Genomic DNA, 13,486 nt, shown 5'->3' with positions numbered 1-13,486 from the left:
AAACAAATCATTCCCTTCAATTTCCTACTGTAAGGCAGGATCACTGTCACATGCTGATCTTTCTCACTGCCCTCTTCTGCATCTACCAGTTCTAATTCTCCTTGCTTCAAGGAGAGTGACCAGAAATATTTGTGGTATTAGTATTAAAATCCACAACCTCAAAATAGGGAGAAAAAAGGATCGTTTTTGAAGACCAGCTTAAAACTTGTATAAAAAATGTCTCAAATTAGAACAAAACTCTTTCATTCCTTATATTTGTGGAGAAAGACTCTAATAACAGCAATATGTGGCTTCTATAAAAAGAAGATAGATGGCTTATTGGCCATCATTGCTAATATCATGTATAATTGTTTTACAATTAAATATTAGACTCAAAAAGCAGCTGATAGAAAATAAATTGTAAAGTTTGTGAGATGTCTACTGTGTCACATTGACATTGTTCCTATCCCTACATACAGGTTTAAGGGAGTAGAACTTAAGTGAAAGTCTATTCACTGATTTCAGCAGAAAAACAGCTTCAGAGATGTGATTCCAAATGTTTGAGCCAGTGAACTTCTTCAAGTTCACAAAATTTTCCTTCTTTAGTCAGAAGTAGAATGTAATGCAGAATAGTGAGGCCTCTTACATCCTTGCAGCCCCAGCATTTGCCACTTACTGCAACATATCCAATCTAAATCCTGATACAACTCTTACAACCAGTCAAAATTATTTTCTGTATCCTCCTGCACACGGTAGGTTCCATGGAGCAAAGTTTGGTGGATGCTTTCCTAGGAGCATTCTTGGACAGGCACAGAAGCTTTCAAAGATTTGTGAAAGACCACAGACATTTTCTTTTGCTAGGCCAGATGTAGAAATGACCTCACACTGAAAAGTGAATGGCTTTACCTGGCAATTATTTCAGTGACTTTGTTCCTGCAGTCTCAGAAAGGATTGCCATCAACTGTGAAGTAATCACAACGTCATTGCAGCAGATACCATCAGTTTGCCACAATAGGAGACCATCCAGTGAAAACATGTCACCTTCTGGTATCACACTATCTTGCATGAGTGCATTCCACAGGCAGGAAAAGGAGAAAGCCAGGAGATTCTCACTGCCATTTGCATTCTGTCCTTCACATCTGAAAAATTATATTATGAACAAAACAAAGAAATGTATGCAGGCATTAGAGCCAGAGTACCAGTAATGCCCTTGGAATATTGGACTGACTTTCTTATTAGGCTGTTTTTGAAGCCATCAAAAATGGAGGGTTTTCTTCTATACTCATAATAAAAATAATGTTAAAAAAAGAGAAAAAACATGTCAGAACCGACTCAAGTAATCGCCCCACTTCAACACTTACTATTCTCCCATCTCAAGAACAGTTATTGTCCTTATTTGACCAGGTTCATTCAAATTGCACATATTTTGTGGATTAGATTTATGTATGCATGAGCTAGCATTCTACTCGTATATAGTAAACAACTCCCTTGAGCTTTAACTTCTCCAATATTCTGTCATTCTAGGGTTTGCAGTGCATGCCCAGTTGGGTTTCCGTAGCAATGGGAGTTGTTTCTAGTTCTGTTCATTTGGAGATATTTGAAACATAAATCTTGTTTATACCACAGAAGATTTTTCAAGGTATCACATGGGGACAACAAAACACACTTTTGCCGTTATTAGCTGAAGTCACAGAGAATTCACTGTCTTAAAGAGGATTCTCACTCTTGTGTCTGCTCTATTTTCTTGCAAGAGACTCTGTCCACATACTTATTCATGGATGAGAACAGTTACAGAAGAAATCTAATTGAGTTTTAAATTTGCTTACTAATTCTTGACCTAAGGCTCACCATATCAGTTACCACTAGTGAGAAAAACATTAAAGTAACATTAACTAGAAAAGTTCTGGTATAAAGACAGAAGGCAATGCAAAAGGCTGAGCCATTCCCTCCCAAAGTCTTCAGCAGGCTAGTACTGGGAGGGAATCTGGGTTATCTGTCAGAATTTGATGTCTCAGGAATAGGTCCACAGCCTAAGTTTAAATCTTCCATTCTCATCCCAAAGATCTATTAGTTCTTCTGCCTTAGATGCTAAACCTAGTAAATTCAAGCACACTCATGATGTGCCTATGAAATTCCAACACTGTTACCTATGCTAATAAACTGTGAGAGAGTTCCCTGGCATGAAATTAGCCTGCTCCAGCTATTGCTTTCCCAGGCTACTTCTGCACCTGTTTTGGTAGTGAGAGCATGCCAGGAACCACCCCCAAGCAGCAGCTTGCTTGTAGCCACCTAGCACAGACAAACCCAGTTCAGCAGTATAGATAGAGATTGTTCCACAGCAGTTGGCCTCAGTGGTTGGGAACACTCACAGGCAAGTTGAGTTTACTAGTATAAACCCAGCCTAAGTCCTTTTACAAAATTACAAAATCCATGCTGAAAAGCTGCTACAAGAATGGTTTTAATTGTGTACTGTTTTGTACATAACGCATTTTCTGGGCTTGCTACACTAATTAGTGTGTTCCAGTTCTATACACTGCTAAAATTTTACAGTAGAGTTAAGAGTAGAGCTGCTGTGATGCAGAACTCCTGCAGAAAGGCTATATGATGAACCAAATCCTTTAGAATGACAGGAGCGGATGAGCCTAAAAAAAGACTTGTTGAGGACAAGTTTCACCATGACCTAAGTTGCTATTGCTAAATCTTTTCCACATGTGACAATCTCATGAAAATTTTCTCCTGTGTCACTGTAATTGCCCCCCACACCCCAGAGATAGGCGCAATCTGAAACAATTCCGATTGCTCTCTTATGACAGAGCAAACTTGGAAACACAGACGTGAAGGACTGGAGGACTGACGAACTCTCAAGTACAATGGTTTTAACACCAGCCACATGACTTAGGGTTGTCCCATTCAATTCCTGAAATACAGTATCTTATTTTCTTCAAATACAGCATTCAAATTGTAAGAGAACCCCAAAGGTCTCTAGTCCAACCTGCTCCTCAAAGCAGACCTAGTTAAATTAGGTTGTTCAGCAGCTTATTCAGCTTTGTTCTGAACATCTTCAAGGGTGGAGAGTTTACAGCTCTTCTAAGAACACATTCCAGTGTTTGACCATTTCAATGGGGAAAAAAAATTATATGAAATCAGATGTGATTGTTGCCTCTTGTCCTGTCATGGTGCAACCCATTAAGCAGTTGTAGACAGCAGTAAGATCTCTCCTCTGCCTTTTCTTTTCCATGGGGTGACAGACCCAGCTCTCCCATCCTCTTAAACATCTTGTGCTCCAAGTCTCTAAACATTTTGGTGGCCCTCCTCTGACCTCAGCTCCACTGTGTCAGTGTGTTTCTTGTATTGGGAAGGTCAAAACTAGACATAATACTCCAGATGCTGTTTCACAAGCTTCCACAACCTTCCCATGAATTGAGGGAAAGCAGGTGTAATGTTTCTTTCTTCCCAGCCATCAGGAACCCATCTCAATCACTGTAACTTTTTAAAACAGATGGAGAGCAGCCACTCTTTTACAACACCTGGCTTCATTCTCACTTTTTGGTGCATCCATTTGTTGCCATGTGACACTAATTTAGTACTCCCTAGCATATTTACAGAAAGTAGCAACATTTGTATGCCACAGACTCTGTTGGAGCAGTAAGCATGAAATCAGATGTGGCTTCTGTACCTTTTAAACGTATATCTTGTCAGTGATGTGAACCAAAATTGTAAACATTTTTATTCTTCTCTTTATGGCCTAATGGGCCAAACTCAGATTGCACTACGACCAGAATTCTTGCTTTTCTCAGTTTCCAAGGTCAAGATTTGGGAAGTACATTTTAAACATATGATTTATTATGTGAATGAATACAGACAGCTCAGCGTTTAAAAGTCCACTCCTTACCCTCTCAAATTAAAAACACAGATGAGTGAGGGCCAAACAACTATTTTCCCTTGTGTGTCTATATCTGTGTATATGATGCCAGCTAGGTAGATGAACACCAACAAAAATAATTGAAATGTGCAACAGTTCCTTAGAAGAGTATATAACATACAACCTTTAAAGCAATTGGTCTGGGCCTTTAATAATAAGGACAGCTGAGCTCAGTTCAGTTCGCTGTGATTGATGATAATTCTGATTGCTCCCACTAACAGGCTTGCTGTAGGATGAACAATAAGAAAAAAAATTCCACTCCTTCACCCTGAGTACCCACATACCATTTAATCAGACATGAATCCATCAAACCTATGTGTCACAAAGGCTACTCTCCCTGTTAAAACACTTTATTGGGTCAGGGCAAGAGACTATCCCATTCACTGAGCATTTAGGCCAGCACAGGTACACCCTGTCGCATGATTAGTTCCGTAAGCAAGCATTGATAGGATTAATTACAGGACATTTTTTTCTAACAAAGATTCAAAACCTTGTGACAGATGATATACCATAACCTGACTGCTATTTAATTCAGTCTTGAACAGGCTGCTAATATGAGCTTTGTTATTTGGTCTGCATCTTTTGTAGCGACTCATGTTGTGAGACATTTGTCAGGGGAATACTCATACATACAAGAAATAATACAAACAGAGGGCAAACAGACATAGTATTATAAAGGGAGGTCAAATTATAGTTCCATTAACCTTGAGAGCATCTTTTTAAAAGGAGATGGAAAAAGAAAACAACAAAAACAACCAAACTTAACCTCCAGCTAAAAATAGGAGCTTTTCAGCTGAGCTCTTTTTACCAGAGCAAATATTTATAGATTGCTCAAAAATCCTGAATAATGGGAGTTTCAGTGGAGACTGACAGGTTCTTAACTAAAACAGCGTTAACGGGTACCATGATGAGGCTCCTCTGCCTTTTACCACAGGACCATTGTGCAAGCAGACTGTTTGCAGTCTCTAAAACCACGCATATTCATACCACATAATTAATAACTCCTCAGAGTAAAGCAAAGGATCATTCCAGGAGCTTAAAAAATAAGTTAGTAAGTAAATAAAAACTAGAGCTTTCAGATTTCTGTCACATCCATCAAAAAAGTCTTGGAATAAAATGGAGAGAGAAAGATCTGTTCAAAACAAAACCAAACCAACAATAGCATGCCTTTGACTGGCATCGATGTACAACAGGAAGCAATGGGGAACTCAGGACAGAGGGGCAGAGCACTCAGATTCTTAAAACTGCATTTTTTAGTTAAGAGCCACCATTGTTAATTTTTTTTACTTTCTACTAGAGAATCAATGGCTCTTTGTAATGTCAAGAACTGCAAAGAAGTTAGCAAGAGACTAAAAAAAAAAAAAGGGAGCCTTGGGAGAGCTTTCCCTGGTGACAGTAATAACCCAGAGTGTATTTAAGTAAACTCACATGCTAAATCCTGTGAAGAAATGATGGGTTTCATTTACCACCAGTAACTTTAATAGAAATACCCTCCTTCCCATTCTTTGCAATTCTATCCCAACTCTTTTTTAGGGCCAGTTGAATAGCTAAGGTATCAGTGTAAGCTCAAGATAAGCAGATATTTGGCTCTAGAGCCTGGATTTGGCTAAGTGCAGAGGTGTGGTAGAGCAACAAGGACCAGAACCAGGGCAAATTCTGTACATGTTCAGGACTCACCATGTCCACACTCTTCATCTAGATTGTCTGTTCACCTCCCCAACAGAAATGGAGCCTATGATGTAGAAGAATTAACAGTTACAGAGACACAAGGTCTCCATTAATCCCTGTGACTTATCCATCTTTGTCACTGTGATTTTGCTTATGACTCAGTCACCAAGATAATTCTGGAAGCTTTCATTGTGGTGATTCCAAAGCATTCTTTTCTTATTATGATGATGTTAGCATTTATTTGGGGCGTGACACATAACTTGGGTATAAATTTTGGCTGAGGGCTAAGGCTAACTGAGAACAGTGAGAACGTTGCTTTGCAAAAGATGAACTTTCTTAATTTATCTCAGTACTGTGCAAACCTTAAATATTTAATTGGGAAACAACAACCTAAAACACATCTTAAAAGGCTATAATAGACATTGCAGATTACTGATCCTTCCTATTTCAGATATAGAAAAGTTTTTACTAAGAGAATTGGCTTTAAACCAGTAAATAAACAATGCCTCTTGTTCTGTTTCGGATAGCTTGAGGGGGTGGAAAATCAGGGAAAAAAAATTGTCTGGCTTTTCTTATTTTGTTAATAAAATAAATGTCATATTGGTGTTTTGCTCTCCTAGTGAACATCTTATAGTAATGATTGCTTAAGGAATTCATTACCTTTCAACACAACACTTATTTGACTTTGTGTATCATTAGATTTTCGCTCAGTGCCAGTCATAGCAGCAATGCATGCCAGCTACTGTCCTTCTCACAAGTGGCTGCCTTCCAAAAATTTAGGCTATATATAACTTCTTCAGTGTTTGAGGAATCCGGGGAATGAAAAACTCCAGCAGATTAATTTGAACAGGTCTGTAGTAGAAGTATGAGACCTATCCCTGCACTTCCTAATTAATGGAATAGATATTTTGCTGGGCCATGTTTAGTACGTTACACCTCCAATCCGCCTAAGGTATGGATTCTGTATCTCCTTCAGTGACAATGCTCTCATGAACTTCTATCAGCTACCATTCTCTTCAAAGCTATTCAGTTCTACTACACCAGCACCCTCCTAGTGATGCCAGGACACCTGTAGATTAGAAATGCATGTTTGAATAAACCTTAGGTGGAATCAGTTTGCTGTTAGGGACACCATCCAGATGGACCTCGACAAAATTGAAAGGTGGGCCTTTAATAATAAGGGCCTAATGAGGTTCAGTATAGCAAAGTGCACCTGATGTTGTACAGTTTCATGCAGTTGGTGACTGCTCAGATCTCTGATTTGTCTAGAACACTCTGCAAGGCCTTCTCTGTCCTCAAGGGAGTCAACAGCTCCTCCCAATCTACTGTCATCTGCAAACTTAGTAAACCTTCAGTTCTTGTACCCAAGTAATTGATGAGGAATTAAAGAGAACTGGCCCTAAAATGGAGTCCTGTCCACCAGTGACTGCCTGCCAGCCTGATGTAACTCCAGTCATTAGAAACAGTCAAACCTTTGAACCTGACTCATCAGTCACTTGCTCACCCACTGCACTGTGTTTTTTGAAGCTGTGTGCTGGACATTTTGCTGAAATCTAAGATTACATCAACCAACTTCATCAACTAGGTACCTTGTTATAAAATGAAACTTAAGTTTGTTAAACAGGGCCTTCCCCTTATGAGCCTGTATTGGCTATGACTAATGACAGCACTGTCACTCAGCTGTTTTTTAATAGATCCTACAATAATCTCCATAATTTCACCAGGCACTAACATGAGACTGACAGGCCTGTAATTATCAGGTTCCTCTTTCTTGCTCTTTCTGAAAACAGGGATGTTTGCCATCTTCCAGTTGATTCCAGTTGATTGGGAATCTCTCCAGATTCCCAAATTCTGGAAATTCCCAGATTCCTGAAAAATATGGGAAAGAAGTCTTATGATGATGTTATCCAGTTCTGAGGATGAACCCACTAGGCTCCAAGTGGTTAAATCATTGCAGAAGGACTCCGGGGTTTATCTCAGGATGCAGCATATCAGCTCAGTTCAAGCGGAGGATTCTCACTGCCCAAGTTCAGAATGCTTGTTTTAGTTAACAGAGTCAAGAAACCTCCCTCATGTAGGCACTCTCAATCACTCCTTAGAGGTTCCACTGGCTGCACACGATGCCTATAGTTTTATTTCAGCCTTTCAAACTAGATGAAGAAAACCAGCTGAGGTGAATATTCCCTATGTCTCTGTACTTACTTTTGTCATTTTGTGGGCTAAAGGAAATTAACAGGTTCTCCAGCAGTGCAGATTGCTCATATCTCAGAAAAGCTATTACAAATGCATATTTGCAAAAGCCATCCAAACAGCAGTATGTAGCAAATTGTTCTGAAAAAGAAAATCCTCACTTAGCAGTCGAAAATTAGACAATTTCTAAATATTCTCTTACTTAATTTCTCATATAATTGCCAGACATTGAAATTTTATCTGGACACTCTTGTACACACAGTAACAATTTCCACCTTTTTTAACTCCATACGTGGTGCTGTACAAAGTTCATCTGGATCTCGTGTTTTTGCCTTACAACTCTCCATTAAGAGTGCAATTGCAGCAGATGCACCAGAAGCAGCTAAGTTTCAGACCACCTAGGAGAAAGTTACAATTTTGAAGTTCTTTTTCTTTCTTTGTTCAAATTTCCTATTCATTGAGTAGAGGGAGGATATGTATCTCTGTTCTTTGTTCCCTATAGATACACTTCATTCTTCTTTAAAGATGCAGGAGGAAAATCAGCTTCTCATACAGCAGGATAAGGACAGTGGTTTCAGTAACTATTATTACAAAATGTAAAGTTAAAGGCTCTTGGACAGTGGAGACCACCCCCAACAGAGCTTTATAAGCTATGCTAAAATAATTCTTCATTGTTCTATCTTTACAATATCAAGCATGGGAGCAGAGCACAATGGCACCAGCAAATGATTAAGAGGTAATATGTAACAACCTTCCACAAATTTTGGAGCTTTTTAATACTTCAATTCACAACCTGATGTAGCTGTAGGTGTGTCTGTTTATTGCAGAGGAGTTGGACTAGATGACCTTTAAAGGTCTCTTCCAACTCAAAGAATTCTATGGTTCCATTACAGAGTTCTTGTGTGTTTGTACACTTGTGTAGCATCTCAGTGAGGATTTTGCTGGCTGTCTCTCATGCTCACAGAAGCAGGCATGCGGCAACTGGGGCTGAACATAAAAAGGAAGACACAGGGGAAAGTTGAAAGGTGTTAAAATGCTAATGGCCATTTTCTTTTGTTTTTCAGTACATAACAGCTAAACATATTCATCTTGTTAGCACCGTCATAGTAATGAATAACCCAGTCTGTTCTGGTTTCTCATGATATTGTTCTCCTAAATCTCCTCTGCATTATACTTGTGTGCACACATGCACATACACTCTGATAAATTGCTGTGATCCCACCAGCTAAAGGGTATTACAGCCAGCGCTGGCACCAGCAGAGCAGGGAAGGAAGTACAGCATATTTTTGAACAATGATGCTAAGCAAGCTATTAATTAGAATTTGTTATGTTCAGCTCATTCCAGAATACTGTACTGAAGGCACAGTACAAATGTCCTTTCTAAAATATTTTCCCCCTTGTAAGACTCACATTCATGCAGAAGGCAGATGTGCATTTGTGGTTTGCAGCCTTTCAATAAATAAGTTGTCCTCCCAACAAAAACTCAACAACCCAGAGAAAGCAACAGATAAACCCAGTTTCTAAAAAAGCAAGACATTTTCCTGATACGAGGATGTCACACATAAATGTACTTGAACAGAACATCTGTTGTGCATAATCTGATAGTAGTTTAGTTTTTGTAATGCATAGATTCTAAAACACAGACAGATGCATGATTAAAGGATGGTTCTCATCCTGTGCTACACCCTCCCCATAGATAGAATAAAACCTCACTTCTGCCAGATCACTGCCTCACTGTCAGCAAACATTTGGACAGCCTACGACCCTACAGCTTGCTTTATGGAGTACCAGCCTTGTATCAGCCAACCTGAGCCTTTGTCCTTGTGAAATCATGCCAAAAGCTGCTCAGGCCAGGGACAGATGTCCTTTGTTCCAGAACAGATGCGGCCTTGCTTTGTGCCCTTTCTTTCACAGCCTCCTGGCTGGGCTGCAGTGGCACCCTGTCCCCTAATGTGCCATGTCTGACATCTGCCGTAGCAGCACAAGGGACATCCTTGCCTCGGATGTGGAACAGCTGTGTGCGTCGTAAAGGCGCTGCTGCTGTGCAGCTGCCAGCATCCACTGACTGCTGTTACCACATATGTGCATGTGGGGGGCTGCTCTCCCCTGTGTTTGCCTTCACTGACTGCAAGAGGTGACATATTCATGACTGCCTTTGACTGAAATCAGTGACATCAGTGCTGAGGAGGTAAACCAGCAGGATGTGGGGAGACACTGGAATCACTATGGCTGAGTCAGCAAATCCAGCTACACTCCTGCCCATTGATCTTGCAGCAGTCTGTGCAGGAGGCTCCACACTGCACCACACTTGATCAGTACATTCAAAAATGTTTAAGAATGGTGCCAGCTCTGCAAAAGCAGAACAAAATATCTAAATTTGCACCACTGGCTGACTTCTTCTTGCACTTCTCCCTCGGGCATTGACACATTTTGTCTCTCCCCCAGCACTAAGCATCTCCCAAAGATTAACATGCAGCTTCTTCCAAGCAGACTAATCTCACCCATTGTCCAAACTTGTACAATGCACCCTTCAAATAAGAAGTGCAAGTAAGGCCATTTGTACATCCTCTCTTCGTCCCTCCTACATGACCAGACAAGAGACCAACACCAAACACTTTTAGACCTTGCATTTGGTTTATACACTGCAGTAAAATAACTCTCCAAAACATAACAAGACAGGAGAAACATTCCTTGGGTATATTCATAGACTCCACAGGCATTTCCTCAGAGATACTCTTTGAAACTTGGCAGACAGCTTCCTCCTCAGACAAAGGCTCTTCTATCTTTTCTACATGACTTGTTGCACAGGCCCTTCCTTGGCTTGCCACTTGGGCTCTGATTTTCAGTCACAACCTTCATCCGAGAGGCCCTCAAAAATCCTGCAGTGCTGCTGTCAATCCCTGTGGGAAATGCTGTCAGTGCCAAGGAAGAGGAGGTGATGTTTATCACAGGCAACAATTGGGTGGCTCTTTGCCAACAAGAAGTGAGGTCCAAGGGTCATGTATGCCCTTGCTCTGCTGCCTATTCTGAATGAATACTAAGGACTCCAAAAGGCAGCAGTGCTATTGCCTTGTGCTGTATGTTCTTCGTTGGTGTTTCAAGGATATTTTTAAAAATTATTTTTCTGGTCACAGTTTACATCTGTTTTGTCTTTTTTTTTTTTTTTTTTAAATTTTTTCCCAGAGTTGGTGGATGGTCAATTACCCAGAGTCTGGAGAAATCAGCAAGTTTTTGTTTGCAGTCATTCATGCAAATCTTTCTCTGCTTTCAGTCTGAGCTGATTTGCAATGACAAACAACTAAAATAAACACAGTTATAACACTGCCTGATTCATAATCAACTGAAGTATTGCATGACTTTTAGTTAAAAGTGTAGATCAGTCTAAATTTACTTCATGTTTGAAAGAGATCCATCAACAGACAGGCATTCCTTTAAACCAAAAGCTGATACAGTTAGACTGAGATTTCCTCCTGGAAGCAGCAATTTCAGGGGAAATATTCACAGAGTAAAAGCTAAACCATGAGCAGGAGCCTCTGACTTCAGTCTCCTGGGTTAACTACACTGAGCTCCTGCACTGCATAATCAGGAGAAAACACCCTTCAAACAATTCCCTGGATATTCCCTTAACGTGCCTGCTCCTCACTGCAGATGGTTCATCTTCAGCTCTGCCAACACACCTCTTTGTGAGGCCAAAGTGTAAAACCAATTAAGGGAAGGATCTGGTTTAAAAACAAACAAACAAAAAAAACAAGCCATAATCATTTGTGGAAGAGGAAGGGATAAGGAGTTATAATCTAAACTGGTTCCCCGATCTCATTTAGAGTGGGATCCCACAAGCCACTGTGTTAGCCCAATTGGCTGGGGATCCTGGAAAGTAGAGTGGGAAGTAAGAGCAGGCAGAGACAGAGCAAGCACGATGCCTTGCCAAATCATGACCTTCCCCACAGGGACGTGGGCTCTGTAAGGCAGTTCTGCTGCTGCAGCGCCCCTCGGATCATGCCACACCACAGGGCAGCCTGAGAATCAGCTTTAAATCCCTGCAAGTCTTCAAAAGAAGATATAACATCTATAGCTTAGTGGGGAAATAGAACAGAGGGTATATCATTGCTCCTTGCCTTTTATGATTAGATACTGATCTAGAGTCCACTGAATTCATTTGAAGGGCTGTTACTGAGTGCGTTTTTTCAGATTCAGACTTCAAATCAAATGTTTTAAAGGCTTTATCAATTCCTCCATTGGATGCAAAGCTCTGAGAAAGAAGCATGGGAAAAGATACAAAAAAGGAGAATTAAACACAGAGAGACAGAAGCAGCTGTACACCACTGAAACAAGATGTTACTATGAGATACAGTTTATAATAATTAGTTGATCAACATGCTATGCAAGGGATTTTCTCCATTTTGAACCAGTAGAAGCACAGATGGGGTCTCTAATAGAACTCGCATGTGTCTGGATCTTTCTTTTTTTTTAAGGCTGTGCAATTTTATAACCACTACTAATGTTTGGGTGTTGTTGATATCACGCTAAGAGTACTCAAACTTTAGAAAATTAACATTGTCACTGTCTTTCTGCCCATCCCACAATGTCCCATCGTGACACTGAAATTGCAAAAGTCCTTGTCCAGAACAGCAGTAGTAGGGCCAGATGGTATAGACTCTCAAACTTCTCCTAAATAGTAGCAATAGTAGTAAGGTGTTTGGAAGCCACTTAAGAAATGTACATGCTTTCAGCCAGAGTCACAGTCACACAGTATCTTGATGAAGCTCAAGCAACAAATTTGCTTTGGAGGCAAAATAAGAAACAAGCTTTCACAACTCCAGTTTCAGTACTTTTGCAATATATGATACCGTTTCCAGGTGAAAGCAGCATCAGTACATCATACTCACCAGGCTAACCAACAAGCCGTGCTCAGAAGCATTCCAAAGCAATTCACCATGCTCCTATCCATCCACTAATTTCCCAAATGTCCTCTCCATTACAAGTTTACCACTTCAGACACCCTCTTCAGAACGCCATCATACACAGCCTGAAACTTGGGATGATCTAGCGACCTTTCCCGAGAGGTGGTTCCAACCACAAGAGGCCAATTTCGGAGGTGACAGTAGCCCCTTGGGACAAAGGTGGACTGTCCCACATGACAGCCATCTGGTCCCACAGTCCACTTACTGAGTCTTCTGATTGCCTGTTCACAGGTGAACTAAGCGGGCAGATTTTCTATAGCAAATTTTAAGAAGAATCATTACCTCTTCCTCATTCATCTCTGTCATTGACAACCAACGAAAATAAATCAAGCAACACCATCAGGAATAAAAAGCCTTAGAAAAAGAAATGTGCTTTATGAAACGTGTATTCTGCCTTTCTCCAAGGACAGTGCTGGGAACACATTTTGTCCTAGAATTTCCACAAGGGAGCAATTAACTACTGGAGATCAGAAAATAAGTATGAGTCAAGATCATAAAACCTGGATGCATTAAAAAAGATCAGCACTAGGGGAGCACACATAGACACACCTTCATCATTTACCTAGTGCTATCAGTTGAGCTGATCTCCACCAGTTCATACTAAGTACAGGAGGCCCTCCAAGCAACTCATCATCTTTGAAATACTTATTTTAAAAGGCCAGCTACAGCAAGAAAGCGTAAACGTAAGCTAGGAGTCTATCAAAGACTTACACATACAAATATTATACCCTAAGAAGCTATTCCAGCATTCGGAAACTCCTAATAC

At 40.4% G+C, this 13,486-nt stretch overlaps 1 long non-coding RNA gene across 1 annotated transcript in view; it reads right to left on the bottom strand.

Annotated features, from left to right (window-relative positions):
• Nucleotides 1-327: 327 nt before the first annotated feature.
• LOC122178597 overlaps nucleotides 328-13,486 on the bottom strand; it is a 64,792-nt gene continuing 51,633 nt past the window's right edge. Inside the window, exon 3 of the long non-coding RNA XR_006178396.1 lies at nucleotides 328-1,118. This is a non-coding gene — a long non-coding RNA (uncharacterized LOC122178597). The remainder of the gene's footprint in view (nucleotides 1,119-13,486) is intronic.

The sequence above is a fragment of the Lagopus leucura genome, unplaced genomic scaffold (assembly GCF_019238085.1).
Source record: "Lagopus leucura isolate 7727_CA_CO unplaced genomic scaffold, USGS_WTPT01 Super-Scaffold_100002, whole genome shotgun sequence".
Lineage (NCBI taxonomy): Eukaryota > Metazoa > Chordata > Aves > Galliformes > Phasianidae > Lagopus > Lagopus leucura.
The sequence above is the reverse complement of the archived record's forward strand: the minus strand, read 5'-3'. Positions and strand labels throughout refer to the sequence as shown.